Below are 13,776 nucleotides of genomic sequence, written 5' to 3'. Positions count from 1 at the left end.
GGACCCTGGGTCAGCTCCCATGGGCCGACTGTCCCGCGATCTCAGGACACCGCCTGTTTGTTTGGCCTGAGGCTGCTGGCTTAGGACATGCTGTTGTTCCGCACTTGCCAAAGGGACCTTTATTCATCAGGCAGGACAGATTCTGTGCCCTTGTACATAACTGACAACTAATTATATTGGTTCCAAAATACACAAAAATGAAATGTCTAATGTTTACACAAACTAATAGTTACATCATCTAGACATTATGTCAACTACTCAAGGGCAATGCGACTCAAACCATACAGGTGTGAGTGGTTCTGAACTTTGGGGAGGCATCAGAATCACCTGGAGGACCCCAGAGTTCTGGAATTGCCTGATTTGGAATGCAGCCCAGGAATGTGCATTTTAACAAGTCCCCAGGAGAAGCTGATGGTGCTGGTCTGCAAAGCAAGCACACAGACAAAACCACAGGTTTAAAGGGTTAGTCTTCAGACCTCAACCTCCACAGATCTCTTAGAAACAGAGCCTCAGATCCCATTTCCCTTTTAAAAAGCAAAGGACAACACCCATCCTGCACTGCCCCAGGAACGAAAAACTTCAAGTTTGGGAAAACCACCTTCAATGGCTAATCGAAACTAAAGCCTGGCTCCGCAAGCCAGGGCCCAGGGGAGCACTCTCCTTCGTCCCCTGCTGCTGCCAGAGATGCCTCCCCTTGAGACGGGGTCCCTCTCCCCTTTACTTAAAAGACAAGCCCCATTCTCCTTCTCAGTATTTTCTCCAAGCGCTCACAAGAGCAGGCTCACAGTGAGCAGGGCGCACCCCACGCCTTACACACAGGGGAGACACCCCGGCCGGCAAAACTTCCAGACACAAGAGACGAGCAGACAACACAAGGTTAATGGGATTCTTCACAATCAGTTATCCAGTCACACCACGAATGCTTATTTCAACAGCAGTCAACCACCGTCCTTCCAGTCTCATATATCTCACACATGCTGACTTCCAGAGCAATTAGTTTCCATCAGTCTATGTCTTATTCACGAAATACACAAGAGCTTCATCATGTCTAATGAAACCGCGTATTTTTGACTTTTATATATAATTCCCAGTTGAATATTCCCCCAAACTGGACACAACACACTCACTTTCATCCAAGGGACACCAGGGAACTCTCATTCTTCTCCCTCACGCTAGACTTATGCCACATCTTGCGATTTAAGTAATGAGGAACAGCATGTGTTAAATAAGTCCGTTCTGCAATGTTTTAGTCCTAACTGCGCTTGGTAATTAACTTCAGATGAAGTTTCATTTGTTTCTCAGTTCTTTTAATAATTTTCCTCAAAGTACATGTTAATTTGAAATGCAAATGAGTTCTGGCTTTTTCCTGACAGGAAGTCTGATTTCTGCTGGAGAAAGAGGCTGTGGCTCTGTCAATCCAACTACATGTGGGATATGCTTCATATGCTGAATGAGCTCCACAGCTGGGCAAAGAGAGGTGTGGAATGTGATATGATAAAAGCATTTTTTTCAAGCTTTTTTTTTATTGTGGCAAAATATACATAAAATTCACCATCTTAACCATTCTTAAGTGTACAGCTCAGTGGCATTAAGTACATTCACACCGTTGTACAACCATCACCACCATCCATCTGCCTTAACTCTTTATCTTGTAAAACTGAAAGCCTATACCCGTTAAGCAATAACTACACATTTCCCTGCCCCCCAGACCCTGGCAACCACCACTGTGCTTCCACTGTGCTTCCTCTCTCCCTCCCTCTCTCTCTCTCCCTCCCTCTCTCTCTCTCTCTCTCTATATATATATACATATACACACACACACATATATATACATATATGCATATAATTCTTTATCAGATACATGCTTTGTAAACATTTTCTCCCATTCTGTCTTTTATTCTGTGGATCTGGGTCCTTTAAGTAACCAGGGTGCTGGGAGGGAAAGCTGGACTTCTTTTTTTTTTTTTTTAAAGCTGGACTTTTGATACAGTTCTGTAACTTACTTCCTAACCTAGGTCAGGCACATTTAAGGCAAGTTTTTCTTAAAACTTTCCTTAGTAAGTATTGAACTTCATTTGAAATTGGTAATGGAGTGAGCCATTTTATGGGTCTGATTACCGGATAATAGGTGAAGGAGTGAAGCTCTGCGGTCACCATTTCGTGAGTCCTGCCGTGGGAACACAGTCCAGTGAGATGCTGAACACCTTAAAGGGGTGGTGAGTCTCCAGTGAACTTCACTGTTGGTTCAGGCATTTCATAGGGATCCCTCTACCCTAATGCAGTGGTCTCCAAATGTCACATATCCCCTCAAGAATTTTGGAAAACCTACCACTATGAAGAGGATAATATACTTTTAAGTTGGCATCTAAATTCTTCATAATAAAAATAAATAGTTGCAAAGGATATAATTTCCAGCATGCTGTAAATATTTCATTTAAAAATATTTTATCATATGATCTTTTAAATATAGTCAGTGAAATCTAAATGCCATAGTGATTTGATACTACTGTCACGCATTTTAAAATAGAATGAACAAGCTCTTTTATAACAATCAGAAATTCAACAAGGATGAGAAACCCCTGCTCGCCACAACTCGAGAAAAGGAAGCCCATGCACCGCAACGAAGACCCAACGCAGCCAAAAAAAAAAGAAATTCAGCAAGGTTCCTTTTTCTCTTTGATCTCGTTTCCATTACACTGCTCCAAGAGAATTTAACCCCGATATTTTATCCTAATAATTTATGCTTGATTACCCTATCACTCTTCTCTACAACAAAGTTAGATAAATTGAAATTAAACATTTTCCCCAAGGCCATAAGGCTCTCTTTGTGAAAAATATTTCCAAGTTGTTTCTAATGGGTGTAGAGTTTTAGTTTTGAAAAGTGGAAAGTGTTCTGGAGTGGATGCACAACAGTGTGAATGTAATTAACGCTACTGAAGTGTACACTGAAAATGGCTGAGACGGTAAATTTTATGTATGTGTATTTTATCACATTTATAAATCAAGTAATATAAAAGAAACAAAAATAGATGTTTACAGTAAAAAAGTTTCTAGATTGAGTCATTACAATTATTAAATCAAGTTGGAACACATTTATAAAACTTGACAAATAATTATTAGCCTTCCAAAGTAAACATTTAAAAAATCTTTTAACAGAAAGTATTTATTGCTAAATGAGGCAAGGGTAGCATCGATTCTTCTGCTGTTTCTTGTTGTGGTGGCGTTGGCACTGAGAAGCCTTTTCACATGAAGCAGGAGACAGGCACAAAGATGCTCAGCCCTGTGAGTCTCACCAAGTCTTGGGCCAGAAGTAACCACAGAGCAGCCTATCATTAGAATTATTTCAGACAAACTATTCGCTGACAATTCAATTAGGACCACTTTCAAGTTTTTTGAAAACAAAGAATTGGAAAATACTTGACTTGGAAGATTTATTGCCCAGTCATTAGAGCCATTCACTTTTTCAATTTCTGGTAACTATACCAAGAATTATACGACAACGAATTGTGCCGGCTAATTCCTTCATTTAGAGGCAACCTGTCTGATCTGATAGAACAGGGAAGTAAAAATATAAAATTAGTACCACATGCCAATATTTTTAAAAAATAAAAGTTTTGTCATAATAAAGTTGGACCCTTACCTAACATCATTACAAAGGTTAACTCGAAATGGATCCATGACCTAAATGTAAGGCCTAAAACTATAAAATTCTTAGACAAAAACATAGGGCAAAAGTTTCAGTCCATGAGGTTTGATAATGAGTTCTCGATATGACACCAAAGGCACAGGTAACAGAATTAAAAAAATAGACATTGGACTTCTTAAAAACTAAATCTTGTGCATCAAAGGACAGTATCCACAGAGTAAAAAGGCTTTAAACAGTGATAAATACAGTCGTACCTCTGTATCAGCAGAACCCTAAGAAGCCCAAGTCCCTTATAAAATGCCACACTACATGCATACAACCTACGCACGTGCCCCACCCCCATACTTTAAATCAACTCTAGATGGCATATAATACCTAATACAATGTAAACACTAGGTAAATAGTTGTTAATACAATGTAAATAGTGGCCAGTGCACACCAAATTCAAGTTTTACTTTTTGAAAATTTCTGTAATTTTTATTCTGAATATTTTCTATCCACAGTTGGTTGAATCCACGGATGCAGAACCTGTGGATACTAAGGGTCCACCGTATTCAGAATATATAAAGAATTCCTAAGCAAAATGTTATTCAGCCTTAAAGAGGAAAATTCTGGCATCTGCTACAGCATGGGGCCTTGAGGACACTATGCTCGATGAAATAAGTCAGTCATAAAGGACAATACTGTAGGATTCCACTATAAGAGGTACTCAGAGTCGTCAAAATCATAGAAAGTCCCACGGTGGTAGCCAGGCGCTTAGGAGGAGGGGAAATGGTTAGTTATTGTTTAATGGGTATAGAGTTTCAATTTTATAAGATAAAAAGAGTTGTGGGGATGAATGGTGATGGCTCCACAATAATGTGAATGTATTTAATATCACTAAACTTAAAAATGATTAAGATGGCAAATTTTATATTCTGTGTATTTTTAAAATTTATTTATTTATTTATTTATTTATTTTTGGCTGCGTTGGGTCTTCATTGCTGCACGCAGACTTTCTCTAGCTGCGGCGAGTGGTGGGGAGACGCTTCATCGTGGTGCGAGGACTTCTCATTGCGGTTGCTTCTCTTGCTGCAGAGCATGGGCTCTAAGCGTGCAGGCTTCAGTAGTTGTGGCACCCGGGCTCATGGGCTTAGTTGCTCCGTGGCATGTGGGATCTTCCCGGACCAGGGCTCAAACCCATGTCCCCTGCATTGGCGGGCAGACACTCAACCACCGCGCCACCAGGGAAGTCCCTGTTCTGTGCATTTTAACACAAATTAAAAAAAAAAAGATCTAGGGTTCCTTGTCAAAATGGCTAATTCTAGATATGAGTCAAGAACTTTATATGACCCCGTGAATCTCATCCTTCTAAGAAGCAAGGAATTATCAAAGACTGTTAGGGTCATATCAAAAGGACTCAGGAACTAGTTTGAATGATCTCCCAACAGCTGAAGATGGGACGTTTGTGCATTTATCATCTATAAGGATAATAACTGCTATGGATTGGAACACATCCAATATGCATAAATAATGCATATTTGTTTATAATGAGAACCAAAATTTTATTTTTTACTTTTTGGAGGGTGCCAGCGAACCAACCTACTATTTTGTTTATAATGAGAACCAAAATTTTGTTTATTTGTTTATAATGAGAACCAAAATTTTACTTTTTACGTTTTGGAGGGTGCCAGGGAACCAACCTACTACTTTGAAATAAGTAAATAAAAGGAAAGAATCAAGCACTTTCCCCAAAGAAACCACATTAATTCTTGGGAAATTAACAGATGTAACAACTCCTTATTTCCCAAAGCTTGCAGATAAATAAACTGTCATTCCATTATTATCTTGATAATATTTATTGAATTTTACAGCTGACCCCACCTGTTATTCCCACAATAGGACAGTAAAAATGGGGGAGGGGGTTCACCTCTTTAAATTTTTTAGTTATCTCAAATATGAAATAAGTAAGTCAGTAAGCAAAAATGAATCAGCCTCTAAATGAAATGTACTTTTATTTCCTTTAAAAATATTACATAAGTAATAAAATGATCATTATACTTAGAAAACAAAGATTTACCTGCACATCTATTTTGACCCTCTTTCCTTCAGGAAGAAGGGATACTTCTGACAAATGCTTGTTGAATGAATAATACCTAGAACTTAGTTGCTACAGAAGTCATATGCTATTGAGAACACTATGTCACTGATAAAGTCCTTTGTCAACAAGAAGCTTTTCCTTGGTCAAGAAGCAAGGAGACACAAAAGAGTGGTAGAAACCCAAGATAGCTAAGAGCTGGGGAAGTACAAGTTATCTGTTGTTCTAAATGAATCTCGAAGTACTTCTAGAGCAGTGGAGTCATGATCTGCAAAAATCTGCTCCTCCCTAAAAGCAACGAGAACCCTGGCAAAGATAGTAAAAAATCAACTTTTTGAGAACTCTGGAAATTAACCAAAGGTTTGCAAGCAATAATCCACAGTGCATTTATTCCAGAAAAGCAGCTGAATCTCGGAACAGCAAGTTTTACAGTGTTTGAACTTCCCCCGTCCCTCAGCTTTGAAAACCAGCAGCCTAATAGCTTTACAGGGGGCAGAACTGGCTTGGAGCTCACCCAAAAGCCCCATACTTATAGAACTGTCATCTTTAAACGTGTCTCACAAGTCCCTGGAAAAGCCCTGTTCACAGGGTTTGTCTCTATGTGACCTGAGTCAGAGATCACTCATTGGGAAAAGCCTTTCCTCAGGACATTTGTTGAGAACAACCAGCAGCAACTGTTTAATGAGTAAAGATTATACAATAAAAGTCCCATTTTTAAATGGAACTTTTACAACATGAAGGAAATTATATTATTTCTAACTATATTTATTACAAGAAAACTTAGACGTAAACTTCAAGATATGTTATCTGTTCTATAGAGGTAATTCTCAAAATTCTTTTAGGGGGTTGTAACATATGAAGATTACTGCATTAGGGTATAGGAATCTCTACAAAAGTACCTGAGTCAAGTACCAGCTGGGACAAACACAATAAAAAGAAATGCTGGGGATTCCCACCTGTTAGGACGACTACTGTCAAGAAACAGAAAACAAGTAGTCGTGAGGATATGGGGAAAGTGGAACCCTTGTGCACTGTTGTTAGCAATGTAAAATGATACATCCACTGTAGAAAAGAGTATGGAGGTTCCTCAAAAAATTAAGAATTACCATACGGCCCAGCAATTCAAATTCTGAGTATACCTCCAAAATAACTGAAAGCAGGGTCTCAAAGAGATATTTGTACACTCACGTTCATAGCAGCATTATTCACAACAGGTTAAATGTAGAACCAACCCAAGTTTCTATCAACAGATGAATGAATAAGCAAAATGTGCCTTATCCAGGCGATGGAATGTTATTCAGCCTTAGAAAGGCAGGCAATTCTGGCATATGCTACAACATGGAGGAACCTGGGAGACAGCACGCTCAGTGAAATGAGCCAGTCACAGGAAGACTAATACTGTAGGACTCCACTTACATGATGTCCTTAGAGTTATCACAATCACAGAGACAGAAAGTAGGACGGTAATGCCAGGGGCTGGGGGAGGGGGAAATTGGAAGTTATTGTTTTTTTCTTTTTTTGAAGGGAGGTCACTCAGCACACCTTCTTTTTTTGTTGTTGTTGTTTTCTGGCTGCGCCATGCGTCATGCAGGATCTTAGTTTCCCAAGCAGGGATTGAGCCCGTGCCCCCTGCCCTAACCACTGGACCGCCAGGGAATTCCCAGAAGTTATTGTTTAACAGGTATAAAGTTTCAGTTTAACAAGATGAAAAGAGTTACAAGGATAAATACTGGCATGATTGCACAACAATGTGAATGCATTTAATACCATTTAAACTGTACACCTAAAAATGGCTAAGATGGTAAATTTTATGTTATGTGTATTTTACTACAATAGAAAAATGGAGGAAAATTTTTAAAATGCTGGGGAATGAGGTATCCATAGAAGGCTTTGATAAGCTCTGATATATTCCTGGAAATATAAGGGCGCATTCATGTGCAGGACCGTGTGCATGGTCAGGAAAGACATGAGAAGGTTGTAATCTCTCATATCTGGCTGACTTTGAGATTCTGTGCAATCAGGAAGTGAAGGCTAAAGCAAAGTTGTAAACTACTGAAGTGTTGACTATGTGCCCCAATACGTGCCCCTTTTGGTACGTATAACCAAAAGGACTGGAGACTTACTGGTTAAAATCACTTGAGGAAATCTGTGTCCAATCATCAGATGACCATGAAGCTAACTAAGCAGAGCTTCAGTGGTCACATATGAGAAAGAATACACTTTTTTACAGCATTAGTCCAGGAAAAGTCACTCAACAAACCAACAGCAGCAACAACCACAAACCCCTGAGGGAAGAGTCTGGCTTTCAGAGTTATGTCATGTTATTTAAAATGTTTAGTTTTCAACAAAATTATGAGATATACAAAGAAATAGGAAAAAATGGCCAGAGTTAAATAAAACAGTCAATGCAAACTGTCCCTGAGGGTGCCCAGAAGTTGCACTTACTGGACAAAGATTTTTAGATAAGCTACTATAAATATGTTCAAATTAAAGGAAACCATGTATAAAGACTAAAGGAAACCATAAAACAATGTCTCACCACTAGAAAATAATAGAGACTAAAATCATTTTTTAAAAAAGAACCAAACAGAAATTCTAGAGTTGAAAATTATAATAACTGAAATGAAAAATTCCCTAGAGGGACTCAGTAGTAGATTAGAGGTGGCAGAGAAAGAATCAGCAAACTTGAAGATAGGTCAATTTAGAGTATCCAGTCTGAGAAGCAAAAGAAAAAGGAATGAAGGAAAATGAACAGAGTCTCAGAGACATACTACCTGTGCCATACTATCAAGCATACCAAGAAACACATCTTGGAGAAATCCTAGAGGAGAAGAGAGAGAGAGAAAAAGGCTAAAGGATATCTGAAGAGATAGTGGCCCAAAACTTCCCAAATCTGATGAAAAAGTTTAATCTACATATCCAAAAGTTCAACAAATTACAAGTAGAATAAACTCAGTGAGACCCACATCTAGATGCATCATAGTCAAACTACCAAACTCAAAACCAAACAGAGAATCTTGAAAGCAGCAAGAGAATAACAATTTGTCATGTCCAAATGATCCTCAATAAATTAACAACTGACTTCTCATCAGAAACCACGGAGGCTAAAATGCTGCGGAATGACATGTTCCAACTTGTGGGTGGAAAAAAGAATGTCAGCCAAGAAATCTATATCCAGCAAAACTATCCTTCAAAATGAAGGAGAAATGAGACGTTCTTAAATAAACAAAAACTGGGAGAATTTGCCACTAGCAGAACTGCCTTACAAAAATACTAAAGCCATCCTTTAGGCTGACATGAAAGGACACTCTACATTAACTTAAATTCACATGATGAAATAAAGAGCACTGTTAAAAGTAACTACATAGGAAAAAAAATAACTACATAGGTATGTACAAATGTGTTGTTGTTTGCTTGTAACTTTTTCTTCTCTCTGATTAAAAGACAAGTGCAAGGACTTCCCTGGTGGCGCAGTGGTTAAGAATCCGCCTGCCAGCCTCTTCAATAAGTGGTGCTGGGAAAACTGGACAGCTACATGTAAAAGAATGAGATTAGAACGCTCCCTAGCACCATACACAAAAATAAGCTCAAAATGGATTAAAGACTTAAATGTAAGACCAGAAACTATGAAACTCTTAGAGGAAAACATAGGCAGAACACTCTATGACATAAATCACAGCAAGATCCTTTTTGACCCACCTCCCAGAGAAATGGAAATAAAAACAAAAATAAACAAATGGGACCTAATGAAACTTCAAAGCTTTTGCACAGCAAAGGAAACCATAAACAAGACCAAAAGACAACCCTCAGAATGGGAGAAAATATTTGCAAATGAAGCAACTGACAAAGGATTAATCTCCAAACTTTGCAAGCAGCTCAATAACAAAAAAAACAAACAACGCAATCCAAAAATGGGCAGAAGATCTAAATAGACATTTCTTCAAAGAAGATATACAGATTGCCAACAACCACATGAAAGGATGCTCGACATCATTAATCATTAGAGAAATGCAAATCAAAACTACAATGAGGTATCACCTCACACCGGTCAGAATGGCCATCATCAAAAAATCTAGAAACAATAAATGCTGGAGAGGGTGTGGAGAAAAGGGAACACTCTTACACTGCTGATGGGAATGTGAATTGGTACAGCCACTATGGAGAACAGTATGGAGGTTCCTTAATAAACTACAAATAGAAGTACCATATGGCCCAGCAATCCCACTACTGGGCATATACCCTGAGAAAACCGTAATTCAAAGAGTCATGTACCAAAATGTTCATTGCAGCTCTATTTACAACAGCCAGGAGAAGGAAACAACCTAAGTGTCCATCATCGGATGAATGGATAAAGAAGATGTGGCACATATATACAATGGAATATTACTCAGCCATAAAAAGAAACGAAATTGAGTTATTTGTAGTGAGGTGGATGGACCTAGAGTCTGTCATACAGAGTGAAGTAAGTCAGAAAGAGAAAGACAAATACCGTATGCTAACACATATATATGGAATCTAAGGGAAAAAAATGTCATGAAGAGCCTAGGGGTAAGACAGGAATAAAGACACAGACCTACTAGAGAATGGACTTGAGGATACGGGGAGGGGGAAGGGTAAGCTGTGACTAAGTGAGAGAGAGGCATGGACATATATACACTACCAAACATAAAACAGATAGCTAGTGGAAAGCAGCCGCATAGCACAGGGAGATCAGCTCGGTGCTTTGTGACCACCTGGAGGGGTGGGATAGGGAGGGTGGGAGGGAGGGAGACGCAAGAGGGAAGAGATATGGGAACATATGTATATGTATAACTGATTCACTTTGTTATAAAGCAGAAACTAACACACCATTGTAAAGCAATTATACTCCAATAAAGATGTAAAAAATAAAAAATCTGAAACATAAAAAAAATGATGAATGTTGGAAACTTCAATATTCCACTTTCATTACAAAATAGAACTAGACAGAAGATCAAAAAGGAAATAGAGGACAACACTAGACCTAACAGTCTATACAATATGCCACCAAACAACTGTGGAATGCACATTCTTCTCAAGTGAACATAGAACATTCTCCAGGATGGACCACATTTTAGACCCTAAAACAAGTCTTAATAAATTTAAAAGGATTGAAATTATACAAAAATATGTCTTCCAACCAAAATGGAATGAAATTAGAAATCAATAATAGAAGGAAATTGGGGAAATTCACAAATATGTGGAAATTAAACAACACACTCCTAAATAACCAATGGGTTAAAGAAGAAATCACAAGGGATATTAGCAAATACAGAGAGATTAAAGAAAATGAAAACATACCATAGCAAAATTTATGGGAATCAGCTAAAGCAGTGCTTAGAGGAAATTCACAGCTATAAACACCCATAGTAATAGAAGAAGAAAGATATGAAAACAATAACCTAAACTACCACCATTAGAAACTAAAAAAGCACAAAAAGAACCCAATGCAAGCAGAAAGTAAGAAATTATAGAGATTAGAACAGAATGAATGTGATAGAGAATAGAAAAAAATATAGAAAATAACAAAACCAAAAATTGGTTCTTTGAAAAGATCAAAGATCAACAAAAGTGACAAATCTTTAAGTAGGTGGACCAAGAGAAAAAGAAGATTCAAACTACTAAAATCAGGAGTGAAAGAGGAAACATTACTATTGAGCTTAAGGAATTAAGAAGGATCACAGGCATCCCAGTAGTAACAATCACACCTAACACCCAAGAAACTCCTTGAGGAATCGACTGGTTCTAGAACTGGTACACAAAATACATAAGATGAGTCTAGGAAATTTTATAACACCAGAAAGTAAGAAAGTGCTGAAAACAGAAACAAAACACATCATCATGGGGGTATGTCAAAGGAAACAGGAACCAATTGAAAAAGCTCCCAATTGCTGAAGCTGGAACCATATGAGCAACAAGATCAATAAAGTATACTGGATTATAACTCAGCATACAAAATAAATGTCCATGTGTCCATAATGACATAATAAATGGTGAATAAATAAATGGGAGAGAAGAGACAGATCTCCCATGCAGAAGAACACCAAATAATTTACATAGATACACCAACTTCAAGGAGGTAGAACATAACTCCTTAAGTGTAGGCTGCACACAGAGTTCATTCCAAAGAATACAGTATGGAAAGGGAGAGAAAGAGTAACTTTAAGTGGAGAAATCTGGCAAACATTCTCAGCCAGGTCATCAAGGTCAACATCGACAGTGATAAGCCATGTTGACAGCATGTACCCTTGATGTGGTTTGATGAAAATGGCACTTTACCTCTGTGGTCTTCCTCCCCAAAACATATAATCCCAGTATAATCATGAGAAACACAACAGGCAAATCCCAACTGAAGGATAATCCACAAAGTATCTGACCATTACTCCTTCAAACTGCTGAGGTCGCTGCTTGAGCTGCTACAACAAAATACCATAGACTGGGTAGTTTAAACGACAAATATTTTTTCCTCACAGTTCTGGAGGCTGGGAAGTCCAGAATCAAGGTGCTGGCAGATTCAGTGTCTGGTGAGAGCTCTCTTCCTCATTTGCTGATGGCCTCCTTCTTACTGTGTGTCCTCACATGATGGAGAGCTCATGCATCTTTTCCTCTTTTTATAAGGACATTAATTCCATCATGAGGCTTCTACCCTGATAACCTAATCTAACCCTAATTACCTCCCAAAGGCCTCATACCTCCAAATACCTACAGTCAAATTGGGGATTAGGGCTTCAACATATGAACTGAATTCAACATTCAATTCATAGAGGTAATAAAAAACAATTAAAGTCAGAGAAATTGTCATGGTCAAGAGGAGCCTAAGGAGACATCACACAAATATGATGTGGTATCCTGTACGGGATTTTGAAACGTTAGGCTAAAAAGAATACTAGGTGAGAACTAAGGAAAAATAAAGTATGTATTTCATTTAAATGTATCAATATTTACAGACTATAACAAATGTACCATTAGATTTTATTTTATTAACATTAGACGTTAATAACAGAGGAAACTAGATGTGGCACATATATGGAAACTCTCTGTACTATCTTTGCAACTTCTCTGTAAATCTAAAGCTGTCCTAAAGTTAAAAGTTTATTTTTTAAAAGTATGACAAGGGAATACTACTAATAACTGTGTGTCAACAAATTTGATAACCGAGATGAAAAGGACAAATTGCTAGAAATACACAGATTACCAAAACTGACTCAAGAATAAATAGACAATCTGATTAAACTTATTGCAAGGTATTTATTTAGTTTTCAAACTGCCCACAAAGAAAAGCCGATGCCCATAGGCTTCACTGGAGAATTCTAGTAAACATTTACAAAAATAATACCAACCCTTCACAAATCTTCTAAAAAGTAAAAGAGGAAGGAACAGTTTCCAACTTATTCTATGAAGTCAGTATTACCCTGGCAAAGCCAGAAAAAGACATTATAGGAAAAGAAAACAACAAATCAATATCCACTGTGAACAGAAACGCAGAAATTCTCAACAAAATACTAGCAAGCTATATCCAGCAAAGGACTGTATAGAAAGGACAATACATCATGACCAGTGAGATTTATCATAGGAACACAAGGTCAGTTTAACACCTAAAAATCAATGTAGTATATAATAGCAATAAAGAGCAAAGCCACGTGATCATCTCAAAAGATGCAGAAAGAGCATTTGACAAAATCTAACACCTTTTAATGATCTAAAATACTCAATGAATTAGGAATATAAGGGGACTTCTCCACCCTGATAGAGGGCATCTAAGAAAACTCACATGTAACCTCTGGAAATTAATAAAGGAGACCTCAACTAAAATTAGAGTCAGGAATGACCTGTAGAGGGAGCTCTCACGCATTCTCACTCACCATCATTTGTATGCCCTGCATTTCATGTGTATGCCCCACAGGAAGAAGCATACCTTGCACTCCCAGAAAGGAAGTGACTACATTACTATCCCAAAGGAAGAATTTCTCCTTGCTCAGCAACAGTTCAGCCAATGAGAAACATCACAGCTCGACCAAGGAGAAGCCATCACCAT

The 13,776-nt window shown here is 38.1% G+C and overlaps 1 protein-coding gene across 1 annotated transcript in view; it reads right to left on the bottom strand.

The window, feature by feature from the left end:
- Window positions 1–13,776, bottom strand: part of PARD6G (par-6 family cell polarity regulator gamma) — a 105,799-nt gene that overhangs the window by 70,540 nt on the left and 21,483 nt on the right. The window lies entirely within an intron of this gene.

The sequence above is a fragment of the Monodon monoceros genome, unplaced genomic scaffold (assembly GCF_005190385.1).
Source record: "Monodon monoceros isolate NGI ecotype Baffin Bay Population unplaced genomic scaffold, NGI_Narwhal_1 Super_Scaffold_1, whole genome shotgun sequence".
Classification (NCBI taxonomy): domain Eukaryota; kingdom Metazoa; phylum Chordata; class Mammalia; order Artiodactyla; family Monodontidae; genus Monodon; species Monodon monoceros.
This window is presented reverse-complemented; position numbering and strand designations above follow the sequence as displayed.